This window comes from Zingiber officinale, chromosome 3B (genome assembly GCF_018446385.1).
Source record: "Zingiber officinale cultivar Zhangliang chromosome 3B, Zo_v1.1, whole genome shotgun sequence".
Lineage (NCBI taxonomy): Eukaryota > Viridiplantae > Streptophyta > Magnoliopsida > Zingiberales > Zingiberaceae > Zingiber > Zingiber officinale.
The window spans coordinates 11,074,293-11,079,279 of record NC_055991.1 but is presented as its reverse complement, the minus strand read 5'-3'; the positions used below and the strand labels follow the sequence as shown (position 1 = coordinate 11,079,279).

Genomic DNA, 4,987 nt, shown 5'->3' with positions numbered 1-4,987 from the left:
CTTGGGCTAATTTCTTTTGGCTTCTCTTTCTCCTTGTGTGTCATTTGAGTCTTCTGCTTGATTAATTTTAAACACTTGCTCTTATAGTATCTCTTCGTCTTACACTCAAAACAAATGATATGATCACTATTTTTATTGCATGAAATTAATATACTTTCATGATTTGGGCTCATAATCTTCTTCTTTATCGGCTTCGGATATTGAGATTTCCTCTCGTTCTAGTATCATTGATTTATCCTCCCTTTCAATCCTTGAGATAAAGGTTTCTTCAACCTTCTCAATCTTGAAAATTGAGCATCTCTTGATTTTAATTTCTTTCGATTCTTGAGCCATTAAGTCTTCCTGCTCGAGCTCATCTTTGTTTTGTGACAATAATGGACTTTTATAAAGCTTGACAAGCTTACTCATCCTTAGCATTCCTAAATTTACCTAATTTACATAAAATATTATAAGGGATCATATTAACCAAAATGTTAATTACCTTATCGTTGTCTCAGAATTTTAGACATGCTCCTCGATCCATTTCTTCTTCTTGAAGAGTATATTCCTTTGCTATCCCTGGGGGCTTCAAATCCCTCTATTAGGAAGAACCAATTGTTAATGTCCATCATGAAGAAATTTTCAACCCTCGCCTTCTATTAATCAAAGCCTCCTAATCTGAATGGCAAAGGTATTCGGATGTTGCATCTTAATCCATATTTGAACTTCATTTGACCCCTTCAAAACTAAAGCTTTATCTTCTACTTCTAGCTTTGTACTCCGTCTAGTTAATATGATGAAGAATAAGCTCACTCTGATACCACTTGTTATGATTGATGTGAGCTAAAGGAGGGCTGAATAGCTCCTTTTCGCTTCGTGTTGACTTTTCATAGATTTGCAATGGAAAACTTCGACAATTGACAAGAATACAAGCCATAACGCAATACATCAAGATTTTACTTGGTTCACTGCCTCTCAAGGAGACTACATCCAAGGCCAAATCTAAGTGATACTCCATTTTCTTCTCCTTGTCGGATGCCTTCCAAAGGCGGAGAAATCTCTTGCATCACCTGTTCTTAGAAACAATACAAGTCAAATACAAATGTACAAATGAAATCGAAACAAACAAGTGTACACAAATTAAGTTGGCTTTGCTTTATCGCTTTGGAATGTCTCTAGTTAGTCCGGAAATGGAGTAGCACTTCGTCCACAAACTCTCAAAAATTGGTGCCTTCAATCTTCCTAGAACCCCTCTTTTATAAGGTTGTTGTCGGGTTGATTTCCTCCCATTATTCGATTGTTAGTTTCTTGATTGCTCCGCTGTCTATTCGACCGTTGCTCTAAACTGTCAGCTCAATGGCTTCGTTTTATACAATAGCATTTGATTGTCGAACGCCACCAATAGATTGTTACCTAAATAGTAGAACCCCGTAATTAAGTTAAATCTACTATTCATTTCATTGGTTGAATTAAACAATCAATTTCCTAATACTCTATTTGTTGCTGCAGTGCTAGCAATCGATTGCTCAAATCCATCAATAGGCAATTGATTGAGTTAAATAATCAATTTCCTAACATTGTGTTAACTGCTACAATTCTAACAATTGATTGATCAAACTCATCAATAGATTGTTATTGTAGCAAAATACTATAGTAGAAAACTCTAAATCTCATACCACAGCCAACCCACCCCCAACCTCCAATTACTATAGAAAACCCTAAAATATTGTGTAACAACTCTTGAAACGCCCCTCAAACATCACTTTTGGTATTTAAAGTCCATCGGTTAATTGATACACCCTATCAATTAACTGATACTCCTATTTCAGGCTTGCCAAGGCCGAATTCTCTCCTAACATAGTATCTGATTAACCTCAACCTATTAAGATTTTTTTTTGCTCAACATCCGATCAACCTTGACCTACCGAGACTTTTTGTTGCCCAACATTCAGTTAACCTTGACATGTTAAGACTTTGTCATTGTCAAACATTCGGTCTTCCTTGCCCTATTTGGACTTCTCTCATTGCCAAGTGTCAAGTCCTCCATGACTCACTTGGACTTCGCTCTTGCTAACTCACTGTTGAACTTTCAACCGTCAAGTGTCCGATCAACCATGAACCACTTGAACTTCTAATTCAACTCTTTGTTGAACTTCCTGCCGCTTTCTCGTCCCGTGTCAACTCTCTGTTGGACTTCTAACCGGAAAGTTGTTTATCAATCGTGACTCATTTGGACTTTTTGCCAAATGCCAATTCCATTTTAGACTTTCGACCGTCAAGTGTCCAATCAAGCATGACCCACTTGGACTTCTCGCTTCATGTCAACTCCCTGTTCAACTTCCAAGTGTCAAGTGTCTGATCAAACATGATCTACTTAGACTTCTCCATTATCAGGTATTCAGCCAACCTTGACCTATTTGACTCTACCCTCAACCATCTAACATATTGATCGATTGTCAAGAATCTGATCAATCTTGACCTAATTGACCACTACAACAAAAACTGCAAACGACAACGGATATTATCCGTTGTCGTAGGGTCAAAAAATCATTGTAATTGAGGGTGTTGTAGAATGTATTGCCCTACGACAACGGTTTTGAATCCATTGTCTTTGTAGACATTTGACAATGATTTTTATCCGTTGTTATTTATATGCTCAAAATTTATTTACGAAGGATACGACAACGTTTTAAACCCGTTGTGGTAGATAATTTCGACAACAAATATAAACCGTTGTGGTAGACTCTTTTTACAACAGATATAAACCGTTGTGGTAGACTCTTTTTACAATAGATATAAACGTTGTGGTATATAATTTTAATATGTTTTACAACGGATAAAATCGTTGTCTTTTCACTTTTTACAAAAAAAAATAAAATCCGTTGTGGTTACATACTTTTTACAACGTTTTTAATCGTTGTCTTTAATGTTCATGATGTAACATGATAATACCAAACAACCAATCTTTATTTAATATAAACAACCACCAATACAAAACTAAATCCAAAATATGACAGCTAAAATATACAAAATGAGTTGTACTCATCAAACTTAGTAGTATCAAACCATAATCACATGTTTTCCATTTTTGTTCTCCATATGGCTTTTACACATTAGCAAGGCAAGATAGAACCTAACAAAGCTCACTCCTTGCATCAAAAATCTCAATCCTCACGAATTGCCCGAGTTACATACCTACAAGAGAAAAATTAAACAAAACATATCAAAAAAATATAAAATATAAGAAAAAAGAGAATTGTAGTAAGTACTGCATGAACTGTAACCAGAGAATAAATATTTCGCATAGCTCTAATATCTAGACATGAGAGAAGGATTTTCAGAATTCCATGACAACACTCAATGTCTGTAAAACGGAAGAGAAAAACTTATTCAATACAAACTTATGCAATACAAACTTATAATCTCTAAGAAATAAAACTTATGCAATACAAGCAATTTAACCAACTTAGAGTTGTCTTGGTAACTTCCATGTGCACCATATCAATCACCTTTAAACCTTTTATAGAAAGTGACATAAGAAACTACCATGTGCACCTGCATTCATACTTCAATAGTGAGGGAGTTAGGCTTAATGGTCTAAAAATAGGAACTAATGTAATAAAACCTAACAACAGATACAGGAAAGCAGAATTTAGAACTGATTTTAAAATGAGATCGAGGGATAAAATGAAAGATATTTTCAGGTGACTAATGCATATCATCCAGTTCAGAGTTCTGGTATGACTTGAAATTACAAAGATCTAAAAACAATTTATCTAAGAAAAGTGTAAAACTAACAAATGACTGGTGATTTCAGGATTTAGTATTTGTATGATCTGTCAAAAGGTTTCTTTCAAGTTCTTGTTTTATGTTACCTTTATGACAAGGCTATCCAGTAGTTTTTGGATGAACATAAGATCCACTCTTTGCATATTACGTTCTTTGGCTAAAATAGAAAGTAGTTGCCAAGCTACCTCAGAGGTAATAAGTTCTCTCCCATGCTGTCCAAAGCTCTGGAATACAAGGAATGTTCTGTCACAAATATGAACCATTAAAATTTGACAAAATTGCATTAAACATCATGAAAAGGATATCATACAACTTGAATGACTTAAAGTTTTTTTCACTTTTAGAATATTTAAATTTTAGATAAACTCTTCACTGTGAAAATGGGTTAGATGCAAAGAAAGTACCATAATTACTTTGGATATCCAAGTTTAGTACCTCTTATTTAGCACAACTTGATGCTATTATTACTTCACCATGTAAATATCTGCTAGATGTAAATTCATACTGCTTACCAGAAGTATCCTAAACTTTGATTGGTCATCTACATCCTCCGTATGTCGATTGTACGTGACAACCAAAATCTCTGCAGCATAGCCCTTATTGCCTGCTTTTATAGTTTCCATCTTATACCAATGATTTTACTCAGCTCAGAAATCATCAAGAAACTAAGTGTTTGATAAAGGACAATAAGTTGAGCCACTTACAGTCAAAGTATCTGGATGTCGAACTACCGTCGCCTTAATTTCTTTCAATAAAGCATCACTGAAGAGTTTTACAAGACAACATTTCTGTAAGGAAACTAGAGAAAAAAAATCTAAGATAACTCTTATAACTGGAAACATGAATAGTACAACATTCATCAAAGTTATCGATTGTCCAAAGAAGAACATGCCTCCACGCGTCAAAATAGAGCAATCACATGATGAAAATTTTCAAACCCTTAAAAAAACTTATTCAATACAAACTTATGCAATACAAACTTATAGTCTGTAAGAAATAAAACTTATGCAATACAAACTTATGCAATACAAGCAATTTAACCAACTTAGAGTTGTCTTGGTAACTTCTATGAGCACCATATCAATCACCTTTAAACCTTTTATAGAAAGTGACATAAGAAACTACCATGTGCACCTGCATTTATACTTAAATAGTGAGGGAGTTATGCTTAATGGTCTAAAAATATGAACTAATGTAATAAAAACTAGCAGTAGATACA

The 4,987-nt window shown here is 34.4% G+C and overlaps 1 long non-coding RNA gene across 2 annotated transcripts; it reads right to left on the bottom strand.

The window, feature by feature from the left end:
- Positions 1-3,942: 3,942 nt before the first annotated feature.
- On the bottom strand, positions 3,943-4,540 carry LOC121968075. 2 transcript variants are annotated; one of them, XR_006107921.1, is made up of 3 exons: positions 4,473-4,540; positions 4,281-4,391; positions 3,943-4,011 (listed from the first exon to the last, which is right to left on the bottom strand). It is a non-coding gene; the product is annotated as an uncharacterized LOC121968075 (long non-coding RNA). The 2 variants fall into 2 exon arrangements; XR_006107919.1 differs by having other exon boundaries at positions 3,943-3,992.
- Positions 4,541-4,987: the final 447 nt, after the last annotated feature.